Source organism: Sminthopsis crassicaudata, chromosome 1 (genome assembly GCF_048593235.1).
Source record: "Sminthopsis crassicaudata isolate SCR6 chromosome 1, ASM4859323v1, whole genome shotgun sequence".
Lineage (NCBI taxonomy): Eukaryota > Metazoa > Chordata > Mammalia > Dasyuromorphia > Dasyuridae > Sminthopsis > Sminthopsis crassicaudata.
In genome coordinates this window covers 366,707,529-366,735,473 of record NC_133617.1, presented here as the reverse complement: position 1 = coordinate 366,735,473, position 27,945 = coordinate 366,707,529, and the positions used below count along the sequence as shown (strand labels likewise).

General features: G+C 35.3%; 1 protein-coding gene and 1 long non-coding RNA gene across 5 annotated transcripts in view; one reads left to right on the top strand and one right to left on the bottom strand.

Annotated features, from left to right (window-relative positions):
- Positions 1 to 27,945, bottom strand: part of SLC14A2 (solute carrier family 14 member 2) — a 679,109-nt gene that overhangs the window by 185,632 nt on the left and 465,532 nt on the right. The window lies entirely within an intron of this gene.
- Positions 1,032 to 23,628, top strand: LOC141549609 (uncharacterized). Its single transcript, XR_012484398.1, has 3 exons — positions 1,032 to 1,272; positions 22,371 to 22,493; positions 23,365 to 23,628. It is a non-coding gene; the product is annotated as an uncharacterized LOC141549609 (long non-coding RNA).

Below are 27,945 nucleotides of genomic sequence, written 5' to 3'. Positions count from 1 at the left end.
AAGAGATGAGGAAAGTGAGAAAAAGGGAGTAAAATAGATTGAAGGCAAGATTTGCCTCCTTCCCAACTTTGACAAAAACAGTCCTAATTCTAAGTGTTTTCAGGATCAGAAGTAGGAGAGACAGCAGCCCAGAAAGGAATAATTTCCTAAGAGTCTAGAACAGACTCACATCTAGGGACCATGGTAAGCTCAGAAAAGGGATGAGGTGACCCTCTATATTTCTACCTCTCTATTTCATTGGGTCCTCATGTCTTATTTCTCCCACTTTTCTACTCTTAGTTCATGGAATACTCTGTAATATTATCACAAGGACTGCTCATAAGTACCCAGTGTTTTTTTTTTTTTTAATGGAAAAATAAACAATAGTGGTAAACTGAGTCATGAAGTCTGGCTTCTATTCTGTACAATATCATTAAGTAGCCATGTGACTGAACAAATCACTTTTTCTTTGTAGATGTCTATGGTCTCTGATTTTTAAAAAGAGGTTAGACTATAATATCCCCTCAACCTCTAATGCTCTGTGATTCTATTCTACAAAGGTTGCTATTAAATTAAATGCAAACCACCTATAAATCATATGCAATAATTACAATTATAACTCACATTTATATTGTGCTTTACAAAGTACTTTTCTCAGAACAACTCTGTGAGGAGGGAGGACATTCCAGGAATGGGAGACAGCTACAACAAAGGCTCAGAGAAGGCAGACAGAACATAGTATGTGAGGAATAACAAGAAGCTCAGTATGGCTAGACTGTGGAGTATGTGGAGGGGAGTAACATGTAAGGAGAATCAAATAAGTTATGAAGAACATTAAATGCCAAACAGAATAATTTGTATTTGATTCCATAGGTATTATGGAGTCACGAGAGTTTATTGAATAGGCAGTTTGACATGGGCAGACCTACATTTTAGGAAAACCACTTTGGCAGCTGAATGGTAAATGGAGTACAATGGAGGAAAAGCATGAGTCAGAGAAAGACCAATTATGAAGTCATTGCAATAGTATAGGCTAGGGAGGACCAAGAGCTAGGATTATGGGAGGGAAGAGAAAGATTTGGATGCAAGAGATGTCTCATAAGTATTTGAATCCTCTATAGCATCTACACAGTGCTATGAATACATTGCATGCTCAACTAAAGTTTGATGGATGAATTAATGAAGATAGCTACTCTTTTATTGACTGGTGTGGTTGGAAGTTGAAGAAAATTACTGAGTTTACAACTGAGGGGATAGAATTAATGACATTGAATCTCTTGGGAAAAGCATCTGGTAAATGTCAAACAAATAGCAAGAAAGAAATGTTGATTTAGAGATATGAACTGATGAAATTTGGTCTGGGTATTCTGGAGCTGTCCAGGGTAGAGGCCAAGGTTTTAGGTCTTCAAATATTGAAGAAGTCAGAGTCACAGTCATATGATTTGGTAATTAGAGTGTAGCCATATGGTAGGTAAGAATCAAGCTCTACAGAAGAGAAAACAAAAGCATAAACTTTTCAGGGTCATGTTTTAGACAATATTGGAGGATGAATGTTGGATGAGAGAGTATGAGATTGCATCACTGGAGTTCCACTTTTTAAAAAAAATAGAGAACTCTTTTTGATTTTGAAGTACAGTTTTCTCTATGAAAATTAACTTGTTTCAATTTAGTGTACAAGGTCGACTTTTCAGAGGAAAATTCTCATTTGGATGTAAAATTTCTGGTCTATTTGCTAAAAAATTTGTGTCACTAGTTTCTAGACTTGTTTTATATAATCAAATGTCTGAATTGATGATATGCATTCTATAATGAAGTAAGAGAGAGAAGGAAGGCAGCTAGATGGCACAGTGGATAAAGCACTGGGCCTGGAAACTCATTTCCTTGTTCAAATTTGGGCCTAGACACTTGCTAGCTCATGATCCTGAGAAAGTAACTTAACCCAGCTTGCCTCAATTTCCTCATCTTAAAATAAGTCTGTAAAGGAAATGGAAAACCACTCCTATATTTCTGCCAAGAAAACTCCAAATGGAGTGATGAAGAATTGGATATGATTAAACTAACAACAAAGAACAACAAAATATATTCTATAATAAGGAAGAATGAGAATTTGTAGGAACTTAATGAATGAGATCGCTGTTCACTAAAAGAAAGAGAAAAAGATAGATACAATATTAAGGAAATGGAAAAGAAAAACATTATCAAAGTGAATAGATGAATTGTGCTTTCACTTAGGATTTAAAGGGCAGGATGGGTTTGACATGTCAGAGAGCACTAAAGAAAATTTCAGGAGGAAAGGGATAGTGGTTACGAAAGACAGGATGTAGAAAGGGCCATAAAGGTTTGATGTGTCTGAAGGAGCCATTTTACCTCAATTATCATCATAACCTCTTCTTCACATTAACTTATTAAAGCTTTAGACAGGTTTCTAAATTTCTTATGCTGTTATTCTTAGAGTTCCTTTGATAACTGAGTACCCCAGTTACCACATGTGTAAAACATTTACATCCATATTGAAGTCTCTCTGTAATTCAATGGTGAAGTCGTACTAGTGGGTTCAGTTATTAGAATATTGGGCTATTGTGTTGATATTTGAGATTCTGACCACTGCGCCATTTGGGACTCAGTAGCACAATGGGAGAATATGGTCTATCAGGTCCACATTGACATAAAAATGGAAAGCTAAACTATGACTTTAGTCAATCTAGCAAACAGTTATAAAGCTCCCACTATATTCTAGGTACTGTAATAGACACAGGATGGACTATCATGATATTTTATAATAAGAACTCACATTTCTATAACATTGTAATACTGAAAAAGTGTTTTCCTCAAAACACTCTTGTTAGGTATATGATTAAAGAATTATTATCCCCATCTCACAATAAGGAAACTAAGGTGCAGAAGTAAGGTGTTTCGATTAAGATTCAATAGTGATAAACTAATGAAAAAGCCTAGAATAAAAGTCATTAGACCACTGCTCTTTGAAAGAACATTAGAATTGGAGTCACAGAACCTGAATTCACTTTCTACTTCTGGGCAATTCATTAGCCTCTCTGAGCCTCAGTCGTGTCAATTGTGAAATAAAATGGTTCTACTAGGTGAACTCTGGAGTCATTTCCAGCATTAAATCTAGGGTCATCATCTTGGAGGGAGAGAATTGCACTGAACCATTCATACTCCCTCATCTGTCCCCCTCATAATCAGACTTCTGAGATGATTGCTGATGAAAGAGGGGCAGCTTGTAACTGGCCAAGGAACAAAAGCAAAGGAGATATTCCATGTGAGTTCTGAAGTTTGGTCCTATAGGACCCTGATCCAATGGTCTAAGATGCTGTGAAAGTCCACAGCTCACTCTCAGAGAAATGGGAGAGGGCAACATAATAACAAAGCTTCTTTAGTCAGTCATCTCCCATTTCTAATCATTTCTCTCCGTTGTCAGAACTCTTCCCTTTTCAAAAAATCCCATCAATTACCCATACAATGTAGTGGAACAGCTAAGCATTAGTTCCACTTGACTTTGGTTAATAGTTCAGTGTATATTCCAACATCCATCAACATAAAATCAGCACAACATTTCATCAGGAATGTTCTCAACAATTATGCTACTATTTCAATACATATTCCCCCTGAAGCATGTTGAACTGTCAGCACGCAAAGTCACTTATGGACTTGATGGCTTCACATCACGATCATGGAATTGTCTTAATTTTCTCCCCAACAAATTAAACCTATTTGGTATTCTCAGGACACAGTTTCCATTGCTAGATATTTTTCAATTTAACCCATGCTGGGGAATTGTGAGCTAATTCCAGTACTTTGTTAGGGTGCAAACCTGCAGACTTAGGGTCTTCCTTACCTACTATGAGATGAGTATTTTTCCATGGTGATTACTATTTGTGAAGACCACTCTTTTTTCCTCTATGACCACCTGTGTTGTGGACTTAAGATTTAGTTGTGGATCTTAGGTTTACTTACCTAAACCTAACATCTCAGACTCAGATTTCTCACTGCAACTAATTTTTCTGGATAAAAAGCTCCTGCTTATCTTACCCAATATAGTGTGTAGCCGATCCTTCCAGACTCACACAGTCCTGTGAAATTCAGCCTCTGAACTATTTCACTTATGGCATCTATCAGCCCTTTTATGCCTATTAGAATGTAAATTCTCCCATTAGAAATTAAGCCCATTTTAAAGAAGGATTACTTCATTCTTTTTATTGGTATTTCTAGTGCTTGGCCCATAGTAGATGTTTAATAAACATTTTTTGATTGATTGATAACCAAATCAAATCTTTAATGCTCCTGGTTGGTCCTTTATAATTGCTGCTCAAACATCAAGCATGGCAGGAAAACTTATATGAAACTTAAGAATGCTTTCCTAAATGAATTTCAGATAGAGAGAATAAGAGAATTTTAATGGGATTTATTTCTCCTCAAATAGCACTTTGTTGAACCTGTCTTTTAGATCTTGTCTTCTCTCATATTTAATTTTAAGCATTTCAATTTGACAAATATTTATTTTCTGGGTTAGTTATCTGTGTCTTTCTTGCCTTCAACTTTAGGTCAAGAGCTCCTTTAAACTTTTTTTTTTAATCCCTAGCATTTACCAAGAAGACTTGCATAGTGTAGTCACTTAATGCATATTGTAGAATAGAACTGGAGTGAACTGAATTAAACCAGCTCTCTTAATACAGGCAAATCAGATCATGCAAGAAAAGCATATAAAATCCAAGTGATACTGCTGAACCTAAGATATTATGAGGCAGGTAACACCTGTTACCCCAGAGTCACAAACTACAAATTCTCACAACTACTATTTTCATAGCCCATAGATTTAGATGATTGCTTCAAGATGCAAAGTGTCCTGTAAATACTGTTATGGAGGCTTAAAAAAGAGCTGTGCTAATTTTGACTACATTTTAAAAAGCAGTTCTAAAGAGAGCATCTATATTACTCAGCCTCCTAAATCAAAGAGCTTGAGTTGTCAAAATTCTAGGGTGATGAAGTAGAAAAAAAAAAGCATAGCCATTGAGTTCAAACCATGCTCTAGAATTAACCAGTTGTGTGTCCTTGGCCTAATTATTTAAATTTTGGTTTCCTCATCTGTAAAATGGGAGAATAACATGTTTTCTGCACCCCCTTCTTATCCTTAATTTCTTCTCTATCAGAATTTTTCATTTTACATAAAAAAGTGCTTTCGTCTCTCTATTTCCCATCGATTCTTATTCCAATTCAGCCTCCATATAGCTACCAAAATAATCTTTTCAATACACACAAGCCTGAATGTTTCACTCCCCTGCTCAGAGATATTCATTGACTCCCTATTGCATGTTAAAATACCAGACTCTAGAAGTAAATATAAATGCCCTCTTTAACAACTTGCTCCCAAAGTTACCTTTCTAGCCTTATTTCACATTGCCTCCTTCAAAAATGCTACAGTTCATCAAATCTAATTTTATTTTTCCTTTATATGGAGCTCCAATGTGATCTAGTTGCCCTTTTCTCCAGTCATCTCCAGTGTCTGAAACATTCCTCATCCTATTAGAGATCTTGGCTGATTAAAATATCTAGTTTTCTTCAAAACCCAGCTCTAGTACCATCTTTTACATCATGGGTCCTTAAACTCTTTCCACTCATGATCCCTTTTTGCCAGAGAAATTTTTATGCTACTCCAGATATATAAGTATATAAAATAGGCATACAAATCAACTGATAATAAAGCAAATTTTTGTGACCCTCCCATATTCACTTATGTTACTCCATATAGGGTTGTGACTCACAGCTTAAGAAGCTTTGTTTTACATGAATCCTTTTCCTATCATCCCATATGTTCGTACCTTCTTTCCCTACTTCCAGCTCCCTTGTGTCTCTCATATATGCATGTTGTCCTTGTAAGATGGCAAAGTCTTTAGCCTGATTGACTTTCCTTCTATTTTCCCCTCAGAATTACTTGAACCTACTTTTACAGGCTTATTTTACAAATTTCTTATAAACTCTATATCCCAGACAAACTGAGTGTTGCTGTTCCTAGGTCTTATTTTTGTGCTTTTTCCTAACTCCAAAGGTTCATGTAGGCTGGATGGTCTCTTTGCATTAGAGGCACTCCTCCATTCCACTCTTGTGCAGTCATTAAAAAAATTATACCATGGTATGATAATGCTTGCTATATTACACAAATTATAAATAAGATATAAAAAAGGAAAAACTTCTGTTCCTTTAGGGCTAACATATCACCTCCTCCATGAAGCCTTTCCTGAGATACTTTCAGCTAAAAGCAACTTCTCCCACATATTTCTTGTGGCAGTGATTTCTCTTCCTTGTCTCTAGCACATTCTGTCTAGAATCCTACCTTATTAACATATTAATTTCATTCCTCCAATCATTAGTATGTGTCTTGAGGGCAGGGACAATAAATGCTGTCTTTGTATTTACAGTATATAAAATGGTAGTTTGCATAGTAAGGGGTTAATAAATTCTCGTTGAATTAAATTGAATTATAAGATGGGCCAATGGAGAAAAATGCAGTATGAAGTCACAACATTTGTGTTTAGAAGCTGTCACTTTGCCACAGACTACTTGTGTGACTTTTGTTAATCTTTCCAGGCTTCAGTTTTCTCATCAGTAAAATGTTGGGGTTTGAAATGGATTATGTTTTCACGTCTTTTCCAGCTCTAAGTCTTCATTTAGCTTAACTCCCTGATCCAGTTGTAAAGATCAAATCCGATAATCCATGTAAAAGTACTATGTGATTTTTATATAACTGTAAACTAGTAGGGTTAGGGATTAAACTTGTAATTTTATTGGTAGAGGTACCTCTCCTTAACCTTCTTCTGAATTTTAGTCTTAAAAGGGTTGCATAAAAATGGAAAAAAAAGTCTACGGAACAAAATAACTCCTTTAAAAGTACAATTGGCCAAATGTAAAAGGAAGTTTAAAAAAAGCTAACCAAAGAAAATAATTCATTAAGAATTAGAATTGGACAAATGGAAGATAATGACTCAATGAAACATCAAGAATCAAACAAAATAAAAATAAATGAAAAAAAAATAGAATAAAATGTAAACTACCTCATTGGAAAAACAATGGATCTGGGAATTAGGCCCAGTAAAAATAATCTAAAAATTACTGGACTTCTGAAAGCCATGATGAAAAAAAGAGCCTGGACAACATCTTTAAAGAAATCATCCAGGAAAACTGCCCTGATATTCTAGAACTAGAGGTAAAATAGTCATTGAAAGTATCTATCAATCATCTCCTGAAAGAGACCCCTAAATGAAAACTCCAAGGAATATTGTAGCTAAATTCCTAAATTATCAGATCAAGTTAAAAATACTGCAAGTAGCCAGAAGCAATTCAAATATGGAGGAGCCACAATCAGAATTATCCAGGACCTAGCAGCTTCCACATTACAGGATGAGGGCCTGGGATATGATATTGCAGAAGGCAAAGATGCTTGGACTACAACTAAGAATCAGTTAAGTAAAAATAGACATTATCTTTCAAGGGGAAAAGATGGACATTCAATGAAATAGGGGGGTTTCAATCATTTCTGCTGAGGAGGGTTGCCTAGTATATTGAGAGATTGAGTGATGTGCCAGGGACACAACCCACATGTGTCAGGTGAAACTTGAACATAATTCATTCTGACTTCAAGACTGGCTTTCTATGTCATGCTGCCTTTTATAACAACATTGATATATTTTAAAAACCAATCTATTTTTAATATGTCCTCACTCATCTAACGTCATACCTCCAAACTTCCTTCAATTTGGAAAGAAATGAAGCATTTTTTTTTTCTTTCTCAAATCAATTTTCTTCCCTTTTTTTTTTTTCTACTTTGACAGTAGTGATCTTGAACCTCTTAAGGCTGGTAAGCCTAATGGCTATAACCCAAAGGTAGTAATTTTAGTATTTTATATTTAAAAATCAGGAATTTTTATTCATATGCAACAATAAAAATGTATGATTTAATGTTCTTATTCTGTGTGTATGTGTAAAAGAGGTTAATTCTTTGCCTTACAGGGCTTTTGCAAACAATAGCAATACATTTTCATAGTGGGGATGCTAATTATTCTTTCAGACTTCCTAAAGCAATTTGAATTCATAGTAATGGGATATTGGAGGTGGAATTATCTTATAGCCTTTTTCTGCAGAACAGTTCCTCCTCTCCCCACCCCATAATCCCCTTTTTTTATAATCTTTATTACAGGGGATGACTCACTAGTTAGGACAATGGGGAAGGATATATCCAGAAATGAATGATTTCACAATAAAAGTTAGAAAAATAATAACTAGCTAATAATAGTTGACATTTATGTGGCACTTACTGTACCAGGCACTGTGATAAGTGCTTTACAATTATTATTTCATATAATCCTTACACTATTCCCATTTTACAGATGAAGAAACTGAAGAACACAAATATCAAAGTCACTCAGGTAGCTAAATATTTGAAGCCAAATTTCAACTTTCATCTTCCTGCTCAAAGTTCAACACTATATCTACTGTGCCACTTAGCCAGATTTAGAGACAAGAAGATTTGAGTTCAAATCCCACCTCTGACACTTTAGTTCTTTGGCTTACAAAAATTTTCTTATCTGTTAATTGAGAGGAGTTGATTCTTTGAACTCTAAGGTCTCTTCCAGCTCTATATGTCTGATCAACAAGCATTTAAAAAATATTTTCATGACTCTGTGGGTATCTTCATTTTTCCTACCTGTTTTCTGAAGGTTAGTAAGCATTTTATCCTAGCTCTGAAGTATTTGGACTAGTTACTCAGGGTCTATAGTAGTATGCTGGTCAATGTTTAACAACTGGCTCCCCCCCAAAAAAAAAAGACATATTTTTACAGTTTTATCGGCATTAACTTTCTCTTAATCACTTTCTTAAGTCCAAACAATCAACAAAACAAAAAATGAAGCACTAATTCACAGCAATTGAAGATTTCCAGGATTTCAATGCTCACATTTACAATTTAACAATAGGCTCTTGAGAGCCGGTATGATTGGACTACAGCACAATCCTAGACTGTAGGACTTAAGTTTTATCAGCAGTAATTTTTAGCAAGTATTAAGTGGTATTTACATAGTTTCTCGATTCTGGTGCTCCATGACCTCTTAGCAGTATTTGAGACTGACTACCCCATCTCTCTTAAATCTCTCTCCTTTTGCTTCTGGATACCATTCACTCCTGGTTCTTTTCCTTCCTTCTTGACCATTTTGCCTCCTTTGGTGGTTCCCTTTTCTCCTGCTTTCAGAGATAATCTCTAATTTCTCTGCTGGTAGAGGCTTGCCCACACTAATGATGCCATGATTCCCTGAAGTGCTTAAAAAGTTATGAGGTTCCTTATGTCAATTCTCATTGCTGGTAACATGCTGTGTGCTGGCTGCTCACACCCATCATTAGTCTTTGCATTCCTTTTTGGTTTACCTGTAATTTGTATTCTTCTGAGGCTGCAGTGTTCTTTTATTCACAGCTATATAACATCGCTGTGAGAATATTGGTGTTAAACAGATGGGCCATTCTCAAATGATTACAAGAGACAACAGATGGGCAGCCCAAAAGGTGCATTGTTTATTCCAGAGTTAATACATCCATCAGTCAACCAACCAATCAACAAGCAATTTTAAAGTGTCTATCATATGACTGGTACTGTGCTATGCCCTGGAGTTACAAAGGGAGAAAGTGAAGAAGCCCTGACCTCAAGCAACTTACATTCTAATAGATATTGAGTGGATCTCCTATGAAGCATTGTACGAAAAACAAAAACATATCAGAATTCTACAGATAGGGAAACTGTGGACTGTCCAGAAAGAGGGTCTGCCTTCATCACAAAATCATCAGTCCCTGAGACATCAAAGTAATAGAACTTCATGGATGTCACTGACATATACTTAACATGGATCATAAAGTAACTGTTTTCTCTTCTTTAGGGTCATTATTCTTAGAACTTTAGCTTTCCCTCAGATGTCTTGTTGAAAGTTATTCATAACTTCAGGGTCTCTCCATCAACCATTCTCAAGCCTATCATTAGCTATGGAACTCATATTGCCTCCTCTAGGAAGAATCCATTGACTAATAATTGATGGTTCCTGAATTTTTCTGCTCCTATTTCTATCCCCAACATTGTATCTGCTTTTTCTAACTTTAATTCTACATGATCAGCTCAAAGAGAATGGGGGCTAATTACATGAAGCTACTACCAATTTCTGAAAACAATAAAAGTAGTAAGGATGATGTGATAAATTTTATGATTAAAAATAATAACAGCTAACATTTAGACAGCACCTATTAAGTACCAGGTACTGTGCTACATGCCTTACAGTTATTGTCTCAGTTAATCCTCACAACAACCATGGAAAGTAAGTATTATACCCATTTTGTAGATGAGGAAAACAGACTTTAAGTGAGTTGCCCTAATCTTCCTATCTCTAGGTCCAGCGCTATATCTATCCTACCACCATTTCCTTCCCAAATTGTGATCTAAAATGAATTGTTATTTCTAGTAATTTTAGTGTCTGGCTTTTCTTTAAATGAGAAGAACCTCATTTTCCTTCTTTTCTTTGCAGTCCCTTCTTCTCTATCTTCTTCCTCTTTTTCTACACATCCATATCCTCATTACCTCCTTCCTTCTATCTTTCTTCTGGCCTAGTTTCCTTACCTATATGTAACCTAAGCTGAACTTTGAGATGCCCAGTTTGCCTGAGAAATAAGCAAAAAAGGCATTTGAATTAACTGGATGTGATCTTGAAGGTTTGTCCCAGACTTGATTTTTTTTTGTTTGTTTCTTTTGTTTCATTTTTGTGATTTTTTAACTACACCCAGAGAAGGAACACTGGAAAGTGAATGTAAATTGTTAGCACTACTGTCTATCTACCCAGGTTACATATACCTTCGGAATCTAATACTTAATGTGCAACAAGAAAATGGTATTTACACATATATATTGTATCTAGGTTATATTGTAACATATGTAAAATGTATGGGATTGCCTGTCATCAAGGGGAGGGAATAAAGGGAGGGAGGGGATAATTTGGAAAAATGAATACAAGGGATAATATTATAAAAAAATTACTCATGCATATATACTGTGAAAAAAATTATAAAAAAAATCATTTTTGTGATTTTTGGTTTTTTTGGATGTTGGCTCCTGATGTGGAAATTCTATCTATTGATATATGCTAGCACACCACTTAAACATTATGGTTGTAGAGAGTAAGTTGAGGACACTGAGAGACTGTATAATTTGCCATGCTCATATACCTAATGTGTCAGAGGAAGGACTTGAACCCAGTTTTTCCTGACTTCAAGGCCAATTCAATTGACTATTTCATGCTTTCTCTCATCTCTAAAATTCTATGTCTCATATAACTCAAATCAAACGACCTTATAATTTTTCCCCTTAGTATCTCTCTTTTTCCTTCTGTTATTCTGTTTTCTCTCTTGTCTACTTCCTCCTTTTTTCACACCTCTTTTTTTTTCTTTCCTCTTCATGAATATAATTGCTAGGATAAACAACCCAAATTTTCACCCCTTTTCTTTATTCCAAGGGCTATTGCAAACAGAATATCCACATCATGCCTCACAGCTCCTATGTTGGTGAGACACTCCAGTTCTCCAGTCTCTTCCTTTCTGCTTGCACAGTACTTCTTGTTTCAATTTTTTTCAATCAGTCAGTAAACAAATATCTTTCTTTACATCCTGATTCCAGAAGGGGCCATTCTTAGAGAAAGATTCAATCCTAGATCATTTTTATAGGTATCTATTTCCAGGAAGTCTGCTCATTTTGCTGCTGATTTCTTCTTATCATCTGATAATCTTTTATATTATAAACTCATTGAGAGTAGGGAAATGTTTTCTTTTTATTAATTGTATCCTAAATGCTTAGGACAATGCCTGACACATAGTAGAGATGATAAATGTTCAGAGATGATAAATGTTCATTAGATTGGATTGATATGAAAAATAACTATTTTTTAATCCTCTTCCCTTTAAGACTCCTGGACTCTGAACCACTGCACTGATTACTTACTTTGCTTTTAGAACCTATTGTGTATGATTCTGTGCTTGGTCCTAGTTAAGGCTAAGAAGAGGAGGAACACAAGTAATGGAAGAGATACTTATTGTACCACTAGGAGCCTATAATTATTTTATGCATGAGTTTACATCTTAGATATTAGTAGTTACATAAGGTCAACTCCATTTCACCCAATCAACTCTAATGACCATAGAGCCCTGAAGTTCATGCTTTTATATTGCTATAGAAGTCTCTTGGAATTTGTCGTTCACTCACTTTAGCAATATTTACTGAACATCTACTCTTTTACAAAGCACAATATTTGGTACTGTGATTGACAACTTCACATATTAATGAAGATTTTCTTATATAAAGGGGCCAAAAGTAACCTACAAGTGCATATATAATAACAGAACTCTAAGTATTAGATTTTGAATCAAAAGAAAGTCCTTTGATTTTTAATCAGACTACTTACTATCTAAGTAATTTTGGATAAGTCATTTCTCATATCCAGGTTTCAATCTCCTTATCTGTAAAATGAGAGAGTTGGACAAGAAAATTTCTAAGGTTCTCCCCAGGGTTCAAGCTTATGATACTATGGGTAGATGAAACATGGTATAAAAAAATTATCAAGATGGGGATTAGTCAGAGAAGATTCCTTGGAGAAGTGTTTTGATTAAATCTAGAATACAGTTAAAAAGCCATTGTTAAACAATTTTTTTGAAGCTATTTATCTGGTCTCATGCTCTTTCCTATATATTTGCTTTTGTTACTATTTTCTTTTTATTTTCTTGGTTGCATTTGTTTGGGCTTTTTTTACTCTGACGTATAATTCTCTTTAAAGTGAATCTGTGGCACTGGCCATCAGCATGCAGCAATGACATGGCCCCAGTACAGAAGGCTGCCATTAAAACAGGGGCTGATGTTTCCCTCCCTTAGCAAGCTCCACACTCTTGGCTCCCCATCTGCTGTGGCCCTATGCTTGGGACTTCCCACTAAAGCTTTTGCTTAAGAGGTTTTCACAAGTTCAGTACAGTCTTGGGTATTGGGGAGTTGAAATTATTTTTACCCATGTGCAGTTGCAATAGCCATCTGCCAATATGCTGCCCAATTCCCCATTGTATTTAAAATCCATCTGGAGGATTTTGCCATCTTCCATGCTTTCTAATTTTTTTTTAAATTAAATAATCAATGTCTTAGTGGAAGGGAAAAAACACCATCAGCCTGTGTACTCTTCTTTTATAAGCCATCCAAATGAGATTAGGAAGATGGAGTCAGGAAGGTCTCCTTCCCCTTTCTCCTATATCAATGTCCTTTTTTCCCTCCTCTCTCCACTGCATAAAACATATTCATTTCTGGTTGACTCTCACTCCTGAAATTCATCTATCTAAATCATTCTAAAGAAGACCTCCTAGAGAGGCTTCATAGTCTTGCCCAATACCTCATGGTCAATTTTTTCCTCTTCTATAAGCCCCTAGGACTCATTGACCCTGGACTTTTGGTCTCCTACCATCATCTGTTCTAAAACTGAAACTCTTAAAAATTTAAAACCTTTATCAAACTGTTAACAAAATACTTTCAAATCTATTTCTTCCATAATTAGCCCACATGCATTCCATATTCTGGATAAACAGTATGCTAGCTATCCCCTGAATTTATTATATCATCCCCTCAACTTCCATATGTTCATTCAGGTTATCTTTCATGCATTAACTTAATGCTTTCATCTCCACATTTTGCGGTCGTTCAAGTATTATCTTTGAGGTTCCTTTTAAGCTCTGACCTCATTTGCTGAGTAGAATGTTGACTGTCAGACTTCAGGTCCAAAGAACAAGCATACATCCTGGCTTACCTCCACAAGTTCTCTCTGATGACTCAGCTAACCTCTCAGAAGCAATTTATGATCATATAGTTTTATAATGCATTTTTTTATAATACAGTAGAAACAAGGATAGGGATTAGATCTTCGATACCACTGATTTAGGAAACTATTCTGTGAAGAAACTCCCTCTCCCAAAAAAGGTCACCTTCTCTGTAATTTAGTCTAGAACACTAAGGTACTCCATACTGCTTCTTGTGATATATAGTAATATGTGTAAGTTACCATGAACAATTCCCACCAAAAGTAAGATGACTATTTTTCCTCTTAGGGCACAGTTTAAGTCTGCTAAATCCCACCTAAGATTATATCCTCACAAAGGATGTGATCCTGGCTAATATGTCTATGATTCCAAGTGTGTCTAGAGAAGGGCTGAGCTTGTAATGGATATCCTTTTTTTAAAAATTATAACTTTTTATTGACAGAATAATAAGTAAATTTTTTTACAACATTATCCCTTGTACTCACTTCTGTTCCTACTTTTCCCTTCCCTCCCTCCACCCCCTCCCCTAGATGGCAGGCAGTCTTATACATGTTAAATATGTTATAGTATATCCTAGATATAATATATGTGTGCAGAACCATACAGTTCTCTTGTTGCACAAGAAGAATTGGATTCCAACCATTCTGGAGAGCAATCTGGAATTATGCCCAAAAAGTTATCAAAATGTGCATACCCTTTGACCCAGCCATACTACTACTGGGCTTATACCCCAAGGAACTACTAGAGAAGGGAAAGGGTCCTGTATGTGCCAAAATGTTTGTGGCAGCCCTTTTCATAGTGGCTAGAAGCTGGAAGATGAATGGATGTCCATCAATTGGAGAATGGTTGGGTAAACTATGGCATATGAATGTTATGGAATATTATTGTTCTGTAAGAAATGACCAACAGGAGAAATACAGAGAGGCTCGGAGAGACTTACATCAACTGATGCTGAGTGAAACGAGCAGAACCAGAAGATCATTATACACTTCAACAATGATACTGTACGAGGATGTATGCTGATGGAAGTGGATTTCTTCAACATAGAGAAGAGCGAATCCAATTCCAATTGATTAATGATGGACAGAACCAGCTACACCCAGAAAAGGAACACTGGGAAATGAATGTAAACTGTTATTTTTACCTTCTGAATCCAATTCTTCCTGTGCAACAAAAAATTCGGTTCTACACACATATATTGTATTTAAATTATACTGTAATATATTTAACATATATAAGACTGCTTGCCATCTGGGGGAGGGGGTTGGGGGAGGAAGGGAAAAAATCTGAATAGAAGTAAGTGCAAGGGATAATGTTGTAAAAAATTACCCATGCATATGTACTGTCAAAAATGTTATAATTATAAAATAAAATAAAAAATTTAAAAAAAAAAAAAGAAACTTCAAAAAACAAAAAAAAAAAAAAAAAAAAAAAAAAAAAAAAGAAAGAAAGTGGAACTTGCTTTTAGTCTTTGTGCTCCTATTGCTTAGCAAAGTACTCGGAAAATAATATTTTTTAAATAAATGCTTATTGAGTTAAAAAAAAAAAAAAAAAGAAGAATTGGATTCAAAAGGTAAAATTAACCTGGGAAGAAAAACAAAAAATGCAAATAGTCCACATTCATTTCCCAGTGTTCCTTCTTTGGGTGTAGCTTATTCTGTTCATCATTGATTAATTGGAACTAAATTAGACCTTCTCTTTGTCAAAGATATCCACTTCCATCAGAATACATCCTCATACAGTATTGTTGTTGCCGTGTATAATGATCTCCTGGTTCTGCTCGTTTCACTCAGCATCAGTTGATGTAAGTCTCTCCAAGCCTCTCTGTATTTCTCCTGTTGGTCATTTCTTACAGAATAATAATATTCCATAACATTCATATACCACAATTGTAAAGGATATTCAATAAAGAACCATTGCTTTATTACGCTTAGAGAAAGGGGAATTTCTTTTCTATTCCCATCTATCCCTATCTTTCCAAATTCTACCCATTTTTCAAAACAAAAACACAAGTCTTGCTTCTTTCAAAAAACCTCTCCCTACTATTTAAATTCAAAGTAATCACTCCCTGCTCTGATTCCTCCCTATAGGAACTATTATTTAGGACCTTAGAGGTCATGTTTTCCAATACCCTCATTTTAAACTTTTAAACTGAAAAGACTAAAGCTAGACAGGTTAAAAGATCACATAGCCAATAAGTGTTAGGGAGGGATTTGAATCCAGGTCTTCCTGACTTCAAATCTAATTCTCTATCTCTTATACCAGAGGCATCAAACTCTAGCAGAAACAAAATCCTCAATGGGGCCTGAACCAAATTGAAATGTAATTGGAAAATGTTTAGGAAAATAAATAAAAGTATAACATAATGTGGATTTGTGACTTTCTAAGTCAACATGCAGTCTGCAAAGATCCTTTTCTATTTGCCACCCTAGTCTCTATCATGCTTCTTCTCCTCATTTTAACACTTGATAAAAAGCAGTTGCGATATTAACTATCCTCTATTTGTGTCTCCCCAAGATCCTTCCTGGCAAGGACCATGTCTACAACATCTTTTGCCCACTAAAAACTTAGAACATAGTGGCAATGTTGCAATAGCCTTTACCATTTTGATCTATTAGAATGATATGGCTATCAGAAATGAGAAATGGTTGCTCTGAAAAAAAGATAAAATAAATTATTTATCATTGTAGGTTCAGGATTGATTCATCTGAAGATGTTGGGCCTTTGGACCAGTATTAATTCATGGGGTTTTTCTAGGCCTTCAAATATATACCTTGATAATTCCTCTTTCCATTGTCTCTAATCTAGACACAGAATTTCTTATGAACAGGTATCAGATCAAAGGAAGGAACACACCGTATAACAATAATATTGAAGTGGTAATGAGAAAATCTGGAGTCAAGTTCCATTGTCTTTACTAAATTACTTTGTGTGACCTCAGGGATTTCACTTAAGTTTGTGTGGTTCCATCCATGTCTTTGCAAAACAGCACCAAGGCAAAATGGAAAGACCCTGAGAATTGGAACATAAAACCCTGAGTTTGAATTCCAGTTCTGTCAGCTACTATTTGGGTAATGTTGGGTAAGTCATTTCCATCTGTATAAAGTGATCTTTCTTCCTTTAATATGCTGTATAGCCTTTGATTCATAAAGCTTATAGTAGTTGAATGACTCAATGGATAGAGTTGTAGTCCTGAAGTCAGGAATACCTGAGTTCAAATCCAATCTCAGATGCTTAACTAGCTGTGTGATCCTAGGAAAGTCATTTAACATTTGCCTCAATTTTTTTCATCTGTAAAATGGGAATAATAAAAAAATAATATTCCCGAGTCATGAGGATCAAATAAGGTATTTGTAAAGTATTTTTTAAACTTTAAAGTGCTATGTAGATGGTAGCTAGGGAAACAACAGCAAAATTCCAATCTACATCACAGAGATGCACTGGGTCAATCACAGCAATGAAAGAGTTGCAAAAAGTATAAAATATTTTACAAAGTATGAAACCTTATAAAAAGAACAACTGTTGTTATAATTTGTGAAGGAAGCTAGTGTCCTTATGACTGGATGATTTTAAACTTTAATAGATGGGGGGGTGTCTCCTTGACTATTTCTCTTAAGCGTGCTGTTCAGTCATTGCATTGATGCTTTCTTATATACCTGTAATAGTGGTTAGTGTGTGCCAGGTTCTCCTGGTTTTGCTTACTTCCCTCAGTATCAGTTTATGAAAGTCTTTTGAGGTTTTTCTGAAATCAACCTGCTCTTCATTTCTTATAGAACAATACTATTTCATTCCCTTCACATATCATAACGTATCCAATCATTTCCCAACTGATGAGCATCCTTAGTCCCTATTTTAATCACGATTTCTACTGGGTACTGAGTACAAGGGGATACATAATCCTCTCTCTTACTGTTCTCTAGAGCTAGCCAAGGCTTCTCACTGAAGCTTGTTTATTTATTTATTTTGAACAAACTCTAATCTTGAGAATCACAGAATCATACATTCTCAGCATCTAAATGGATCTTAGTGGTCATGTTGTACAAACCCTACCTGAGTAGAAATCTCCTCTGCAATGTCCCTAATTCAGCCAAAATTAATAAACACAATATATTCCAGGTACTGTGATGAATGCTAGTGATACAAAAAAGGAACTGTACATTCCTTCTCCTCAAAGAACTTATATTTTACTAGTGGGAAATATATTGGTCACCTAACCTTTGCTTTAAGAGCTCTGGAAGTATGAGAATCCCCTACTACTTTTTAAACTACTTATAGTCGGTCTCTTTCTTTACCTTCTTTCCTGGTTTTGTGACTCTAAGGTCTTTTGTTTACAGCTGAGTTTCAATGACTTCCATTTCTCTTTCTCCTCTCTCTTTTTCAGTGGTTTTATAAATACAAGACCTCACCTATGCCATCTACAGAAAGAGATACATTTAATGGTGAGGATTTATGTATATAGGGCAGGAAAAAAAGATTGATATTGTGAGAGTTAGAATTTAAATTCTATAAGGGCAGCAGATATTTTATTTCACCTTTTTCTCCTTCATTTTTGACTTTGTATCCCTAATATGATACATAGTAGCTGAGCAATAAATGTTTGTTGGTGACTATACTAAGGAGATAGCTTTTGGGACTCCTCTAGGACTCAGTAGTAAGCTGCATAAGAGCAAGTACCACGTCTTATTGAAACTTTTTATTTCTCCAAGCACTTAGAATGGTGTTATATATATAGTAGGTGCTTAATATATTTATACTGAATTATGTTGAATGGAATAATAACAACAGTACTAAAATATTTATGTGTGCTTTACAATGTAAAAAGTCCTTATAGATATACTATCTTATTTGATACTTGGTAAAAAGAATACTTGTTTTTTTGTCAGAAGATTTAGGTTTGAATCCAAGTTTTTCTATTTACTACCTATATGACCTCAAACAGTAAATCAGCAAGGAAGAAAGAATGTAGAAGGAAGTAAGGGAGGGAGGGAAGGAAGGGAGGAAGAAGAGAAAGAGGGAAGAAAGGAAGAAAAGAGGGAGAGAAAGAAAGAGGAAAGGAAATACAGAAGAAAGAAAGGAAGGAGGGAAGGAGGAAAAGAGAAAAGAGAAGGGAAGAAGAAGGGAGGGAGAAAACAGACATTTACTTAACACTTACTATGTGTCAGGCAATGTGCTAGGCAATGAGAATACCAATGCAATCAAAAAGGTGGAAGGAAGGGGAAGAAGAGAGAAAAGTTTTAAAGTCAAGAAAGTCACTCAATTGAATTATCCATTTATTGGCCATGGACATTTACTTCCTGTGTGACTTTGAGTATTATTTAAACTCTGTTTGTCGTGGTAATAGCACCTGCTTGTCAGGGTTACTGTGAGGATCAAATGAGATAATACTTATAAAGTGCTTAATACTGTGCTTGGCACATGGTAACCAATATGTAAACTATATAAACCATTATCATTATTATTCTTATTCCATTTGAGCACCAAGTGAGAAGGATCATCTCCTCAGACCAGCACTTTGGTTGACATTATGTCTTTCTGGAGCACACATACTAGCATCTTCACATCATCTAGACTCAGAAAGCCAAACCACGAGAGCTGAAATCTAGGCTGCCAGGTAACATATAGATTCAGGGGTTCTGTGGTCTCTCCCTGTCCCTGGAACCAAAAGTTAGACTTTAGAAACCACTCAGTAAAATTTCTTGAGACATTGTATTAAAGCATTCAATGTTCCACCGACTCAAGGAGTCTGTCTTATAAAATAATGACTTGCTAAACCCAGTGAGACTCAGAAATAAGCTGCTCATCTCTCCTAAGCCAAAATCAATAGCAATTTAATCTTTTTTTTTCTTCTTTTTTGTTTAGTTGAAAAGATAGAAGTGTTGGTTTCATGTCAGTAAGAGTTGGACCTGGAGTTGCTTTTATCCAGCACAGAAGGACAAGAAGAAGAAATATTAGGAGAGATGGTTGTGGAGAGCAGATAGAGAGCCAGCCTAAGAATCATTAAGAGTTCAGTTTAAGTTCTGAAAACTACCTCTTGATTGGCTATGGGCAAGTCATCTAACTGCTAGTTGCCCCAGGCCACTTTCTAAGATTATAAGATTCAGAATAGATGTAAACTGCTTTGGTAAAGGGAGTTTCCTCAATAGTCTTTTATAAAATAAATCACAATAGGATTCTATTATGTTTACATACTAAAATTTGTTCATTCATTTCCTAATTGATGGGCACCCTCTTTGCATCCAGTTCTTTGTCATCACTAGGAGCTATTATAAATATTTTTGTACATCAATGACTTTTTTTTTTTAATCTTTCTTCAATCCCTTTGGATATAGACCTAGCAGTGATATCATTGAGTTCTAACAATGAAGAAAAAAATGACTTCAGAGAGACTGGAAAGATTTATATGAACTGATACAGAGACAAGTGAGAAGAATTTATATTATAATATCAATATGATTAAACAAACCATTCCAAAAGACTTAGGAACTCGGAAAACAAAATAAGCAACCATGATTCCAGAGGATTAATAAAAAGTGATGCTTACCTTAGGACAGAGAGAATGGACTGATATGCAGAATAGAAACATATTTGGAAGTGACTAATATAAGAATTTGCTATGTTTGTCTATGTCATATCTATAAGAGTTTTTCTTTTCTTTCTTTTCAGTGAGTAAGGGGAATTTGGAGGGAGGAAAAATGCTTGATGATTAGGGGGGAAATGAAATTACAGGAAGACAAGGAACAATACTAGGGTCCCCAGACTGAGGACTATTAATAGAGAATCCCTCCTTCGGCTTACATTACATTACATTACATTATGAATTACATTATGAAAGAAGTCATCTAATTCTATGTGTAGATGAACAGGAATCATTCTTACAATATATTTGGCTAATAACCTCCATTGATGGGGAACTCTATATATCTCAAGCTTATATTTCATTAAGGTAAGCTTGATTTATTTTGGAAGCAGAAATTGCCAGTCAATCTTTAATTTAACAATTTATATACAGTTTGGTCTCCTACTTATAAGAATGAGAGTTGAATATCAGCTGTAGGTAATAAGGTCATCTTTAGAATAATATGATTTGGAAGAGTTGAATGTTTTCTTTAGGACCTTAACTAGCAAGAAGTAATAATCAAAATTATGCCAGGGCTTGGTAGTTTTACCTTTAGTATCACCAGGTTTTCTTAGTGCCATCTGTCAGTGCGCAAGCCCTTCTGTCTAAAGGAGGAACATATTCACTCTTTTCAGCTGTATCTGACTTACCCAGATCCCATTTGGTATTTTTCTGAGTTTTTCTTTTGCAGTTCATTTTATAGATGAGGAAACTGAGGCAGAAGAGGTTAAATGACTTGCCCAGGATCACAGAACTAGTAAGTATCTGAAGCTGGATTAGAATTCAAGTCTTTCTGACTCAGCAAAGACTGATGTTCTATTCACTGTGCCATCTAGCTCCCCTCAAAGAGGAACATAGATATTCACATTATTGAAAAATATATATACAAAAAGGATTGCTCTGTAAGGATCCCCCCTGAACTAATAGCACCCTTGAGATTACCTTCCTTTCACATTGTACATCACCTGTATGGACAAAGTTATTTGCTGGTTATCTCCCCCATGACAATGTAAATTCTGTGGGGGCAGCGATCATAATTTTGAATTTATTTGTATCTCTAACACTTAGCTCAACACATAGTAAGTGCTTAATAGATGCTTGTTGACTCCCTGAAACATTTGTGTCCAGATGAAAATCTTCTTCAGAGAGAGGGAGTGTGCACAGGAGAGAAATTTAACAGAATTTGTAGCCCTTTTCTTTCAGAGAAAAATCAGAAATAAAATGAAAATGGCATTATTCTAGGAGAAATAAAATCATAAATCATAGTTGCTGTCTTTTAGGAGTTTATAATCTAATTAGATTGATGGCATATGCTCCCAAGAAGTTAAAAAAGACCAAAAATTGTGTGATGCTTGATTGATAAATCCTGAATAAAGCATATATATATATATATATATTATATATAGAAGAACAGAGAAAAGGGGCATCCTCGGGGTGACTAGGAAAAACTTCAGAGAAGTGGTTGCTAAACTCCTCACTAGAAGCCTTCAAAAGAAGGTGAAGAGACCCCTTCTTAAGATTAAATAAGGAGAATTTCTGCTTCAGCACAGAATAGACTAAATAAGTTACTATAAGATCCTTTCAAACTTTGAGATTCTGTGATTCTACCTCATCAATGATCATAGTATAAATGGCATTTCAAAGTAGGAAGGAACTTTAGGAATTCAATTCAATTCTGTAATTATTATGTGTCAACTACATGAGACAAAAAGATAAAAGTGAAAAAGTTCCTGACCTCAAGGACATATATTTTATTGATTGCTACAGAATATATGTGTGCATAAACACACAATTATATACAGATCCTACTGGATGTTACAGAACATATATTTCTCTATTATCTATCTATCTATCTATCTATCTATCTATCTATCTATCTATCTATCTATCTATCTAGTACCATGCAAGGAAAACTGAGAAAAGGAAAGAAAACAGAATGGAGTGAGATCAGGGAACTTATACAGAGAAGGTGGATCCTAAACTGAGCCTTGAGGAAAACCAAGGTATCTGAGAGATGGAGGTAAGGAAAAAATTCATTCTAGGCATAGGGGCTGGCTTGTACGAAGTATAGGAACAATGAGCAATTTAATTGTAATTTAGAGTAAATGATGAGAGGAAGGAGGTAAGGAGGAGCTGAAAAGATTATTGAAAACTAGAGCATGGAGACATTTCAAAACTAGTGGAATATTTTAACCTAGAAACAATGAGAAGCTATTGAAGATTTTGGAGTAAAGGAGTGACATGGTGAAAGCAATATATTAGGGTGATCACCTGCTGTATGAAGAATAGATTATGGAGGTCAAATGCTGAAAATAAGACACATTCTAGTAGCCCAGACAAGAGAGGATAAGAGGCTAAAATAGAAAAAAATATTATGGGAATGTAAAAAAGGGGATAGAAGTTAAAAGCTATTTAGGAAATAGTTAATAAACATTTATTAAGTATCTATTATGTGCCAGACCATGTACTAAGCACTGGGAATACAAATAGAGAATTTATATATATATATATATATATATATATATATATATATATATATATATACACACACACACAACAAAATACAGAGTAAGATAATTCCTGCTCTCAAGGAGCTTACAATTTAGAAGTAGAAACCATTACACTGAGCAATTGATTGTATATGAAGGATTGTGAATCTAAGGATGGCTTTTAGGTAGGCATCCTGAGTGACTGAAAGGATGTTTGCACCTTTAAAATAAATAAGATAGCTCAGGGTAGAAGTAAATGAATTCCATTTTGACTAATGTTGAGTCTGAAATATAAATATGATATTTAGGAGAAGATATTGAGTAGATAGTTGATTACCTGAATTAACTGAATTCATCACTGAATTTGGGTGACACATGTACAAATTATGTTTGAATTCATAGGAGATAAGAATTCCAAGAAAAAAAATTGTGGAAAGAAGAGTATAGGGGGCACAGATCAGAGATCAAGGGCACAACCATTTGAAAGGGGCAGGAGATGGATGATGATCCAACAAAAGAGCCCAAGAAGCAATCAGAAAGGTTGGAGACCAAGAAGAGAGCAGTGTCATGGTAACAAAGGAAAAATAGTATCTGGGAAGAGAGGGTATCAACAGTATCAAAAACTGTAAAGAGATTGAAAAGAAAGAGATAAAAGTTCAAAAAAAAGTCATTGCTTTCTATTTATGTAGCTGTTCAGAGATCTTTGGTAGAGATTATCTAGTCTAATCTCCTTCTTTGTGCCAGGAATCCCTACAGCACATTTAATCTTTCTACTTAATGTCTCTGGCCTTCTTCCCATCTTTAAAAGAAAAGGATTGACTAACTCTTTGGAGAGAAATTTGAAATAAAGATCAGGCAATAAACACATATTTATTGAGAACAATTATGAGAAACAAGAGAGGCTGCATGGCAGACTGTGTAGAGAAAGTTAGTCTAACAGCTTGGTTTACTTAGTTTGCTAGTTTTCTAGTTTACTTCAAAGAGGTCACAGTCATGGGTCCAATGCCAATGAGGGTCATTTGATTTTTTTGCCACAGATAGTTTCAAATATATGCCATGAGTGGGAGGGATAGGGAGAAACAAAACAGGCAAGAAGAGGAGAGGAAAGGAAAGAAGAGAAGAGAGGAGAGAAGGGGAAGGAAGGGAAAGAAAAAGGAAGATGATAGAAAAAGAAGATAGAAGGTAGAAGAAGAGGAAGAAGAAGAGAGAAAAGAGAAAGAAGACGAGGAAAAAGAAGAAGAGGAAGAAAGAAAGAAAGAGAAAGAAGAAGAGGAAGAAGAAGAGGAAGAAAGAAAGAAAGAGAAAGAAGATGATAGGAAAGAGAGAGGGAGGGAGAATAGAGTGAAAAGATATAGAAATGAAAGGGAAAAGGAAGATAAGAGGGGAGAGACAGAAACAGATAGGGGGAAGAGAGTAGAAATATTTGTATTTGTCTTTTTGAACCAATCCTATTTCAGGAATACTCTAAAGGGAATTCTTAATTAAATACAGTTTAGGACTAGTTGACCTCTAACATGCTTTTCAGTTCTGAGATTGTGTTGATTTCTTGTTTACTAGAAAAAAAGCTTCTTGAAAGCAGATACTCAACAGACAAGAATTTATTAAGTAATTGATATGTTCCAAAACACCATATACCAGGTGCAAGGATGGAGGGACAGAAATGAAATAGTTTCTTCCTTGAGGATCTTACATTCTGTTGGGAAGAAATAGAACCTATAAATACAAGTAAGCATAAGGTATACACAAGTCTAATACAAAGTAAACAGGTAAGATATTAGCAGGCTGAGGGAAGGGAGAATGTGCAAATGCCTCATTTGGCAGTTAATTCTTGAGCTTTACTTTGAAGGAATTAGGGGTTCTAAAAACCAAAGGTGAAGAGGCCATGTGACAGAATATTTGGTACAAGAAGCAGTGAAGAGGTCAGTTTTACAGGAATTTAAGAATGCACGAAAAGGGATAATTTGTAATAAACTGGGAAAGGGGGGCTGAAGTCAGAGTAAGGAAGGCTTTAAAGGGCAAGGGGAGGAATTTGCATTTATCCTTGAGGTAGTAAGAAGTTTATTGAGCAGATGAATAACATGGTCAGATCTATCCTTTAGGAAAATCACTTTGACAGCTCAGTAGAGAATGAATTGGAAAGGGGAGGAAATGGAGGCAGAAAGATGAATTGCAGTGATCCAAGTGAAAGGCAATGAGGGCTTGTACAATGGTAATAGATTTGAAAACTATTCAAAGGATTGGCTGGATGTGTTTTTTCCCTGCCCTGTAATGCTATGGTATAACAAAAGAAGCAAGGGATGGGGAGTCAGCAGACCTTAGTTCAAAACTTATTTTTGCTGTTTACTATTTTCTTGACCTTCAGCAAGGCATTTATCTGTATTTCTGGTGCTTTCCTATTAAAATAATGAAATTGTATGATGTTCTCTAAGGTTTCTTCCAGAGCTAAATCCTATTATTCTTTACTGAAAATGTGCAGGGAAAATGGTTCTGTTTATTTGTCCTAACTTAAAACATTCTCTTCCATTTTTTGTCTCTTCCTTCTTCCTGCTTCTCACCAACCAAATATAAAGGCAAGAAATGTGATATCAATTATGTATGTGAAATCATATAACATGAGATTTCCATATTACCTATGTTGCAAGAAAAGAAAAGAAAGGGAGGAAGGAAGGAGAAAGGAAGCAAAGAAGGAAGGAAGAAAGGAGGGAAGAAAAAAGAAGAAAGAGAAAAGAAAGAAAGAAAGAAAAAGAAAGGAAGGAAGGAAGGAGGAAGGAAGAAGGAAGAAGGAAGGAAGAAAAAGAAAGAAAAAGAAATTGTGATTCACTCTTCATTCGTTCTTCCTCTGGAAGTGTATAGCATTTTTCATCATAAATGAATTGTTCCAAATTACTGTATTCCTGAGAATAGCTAAGTCATTCACTGTTTACCATCTTACAATATTGTTGTGTCTGTGTACAATATTCTCCTGGTTTTGTTCACTTTACTGTGTATCAATTCATATAAGTCTTCCTGGTTTTTTTGAAGTAGTCTTACTCAATATATATAGCACATTGATATTCAATCAAAATCACATATCACAACTTGTTCAGCAGTTCCCCCAATTGGGGATTAAGAATTCTTTCTCACCAAAAAAAAAAAAAAAAAAAAAGCTGCTATAAATATTTTTGACAAAGAGAATCTTTTTTCCTTTTTTAAAAAAAATCACTTTGTGATGCAGCTGTAGAAGATATTGCTGGATCAAAGGTCTTTAGAACCCTTTGAGTTTACAGTATTTCCAAACTGCTCTCCAGAATGATTGGATCAGTTCACAATTCCATCCAAAAGTTCATTTGTGACCCTATTTTTCCATCCCCTCTAATTTGATAGGTGTGAGCTGGTACCTCAGAATTGTTTTAATTTACATTTCTTTAATTAATAGTGATTTATGTAATTTTTATATGACCATAGTTTTGAATTTTTCTTCTGAAACCTCTTTGTTCATATCCTTTGACTGTTTGTTGATTGGAGGATGACTTATATCCTTATAAATTTGACTCACTACTCAAAATATTTGAGAAAGGAGGCTTTTATCAGAGAAATTTGCCATAAAAATTTCTCCCTAGTTTCTTTCTTTCCTTCAAATCTTGACTACATTGGTTTTCAAAACTTTTCAAAATAATGCAATCAAAAGTATACATTTTATATCCCATAATGCTTTCTCTCTCTCTCTCTCTCTCTCTCTCTCTCTCTCTCTCTCTCTCTCTCTCTCTCTCTCTCTCTCATTTGATCATTAGTTCTTCCCTTATCTATAGAACTGACAGATAACATTTTCTATGCTCTTCTAATTTACTTATGATATCACCCTTGATATTTAAATCATGTACCTATTTTGACTATTTTGGTATGCTGAAGCCCTACCTTTTTAAAAGGTCATCTTTTCAGCACTAAACTAGTGTTTTTCACTAAAAACAAAAACAAAATAACACTTTTTTTTAAAAGGAAAATTGTCATTATATAGTAATAGAGATAAAATTCCATTAGTTGCCTATTAGATAGCACCACTTATATAATTCACACTAATGGATCTCACATATAGTATTTATAACACATAAGTCATGACTATTTTCGGTTGTCTATATCCTATATGCATTTCACTCTTCCCTCTCTCCTTTTCTCTCCTTCTTTCTTTTCCTTCCTTCCTTCCTTCTTTCCTTCCTTCCTTCCTTCCTTCCTTCTTTCCTTCCTTCCTCCCTTCTTTCCTTTCCTTTCTCCCTCTCTCCCTCTCTTCCTTTTATTTGTATCTCCAATATTAGCATAGTGCCTGACACTTAGTAAGCTCTTAAAGTAAGCACTTAAAACATTTCCTTCTTTCCTTCCTTCCTTCCTTCCTTCTTTCCTCCCTTCCTCCCTCCCTCCCTTCCTTCCTTCCTTCCTTCCTTCCTTCCTTCCTTCCTTCCTTCCTTCCTTCCTTCCTTCCTTCCTTCCTTCCTTCCTTCCTTCCTTCCTTCCTTCCTTCCTTCCTTCCTTCCTTCTTTCTTTCCTTCCCTCCCTTCCTCGTTCCTTCTTTCTTTCTTTCTTTTTTTTCTTCCCTCCCTCCCTGCCTTCCTTTCTTTCCTTCCTTCCTGCCTTGCTTCTTTCCTTCCTCATAACTTAGTGGAAAACTCTGGAGTTTTCAAGACTAAAAGGTCCATTTCATATTATTTATTATCCTGTGTCTGTTGAGGCCATGGTCTATAAATTGTCCATACAGGCTGCTGAATTTTAGCAAAATTTCATCATATGTAATTAAAAGTTCCCAAAGCTGTTTAAATGAAATGTATTTAGGGATGACATCATTTGGGGTGAAGGGAATATGTCTGTGAAGGGCAAGTATATTTTACAGCAGCCTCCACTTCATTTTAGGAAGGCAGAAGGCTTCCTTGTCCAACTCCATCAGAGATGTTCAAGCCCAGGATAAGTTCTGGGCCTGTACTGATCTGATCTTGTGTGCCACTGAAGATCCTTTCT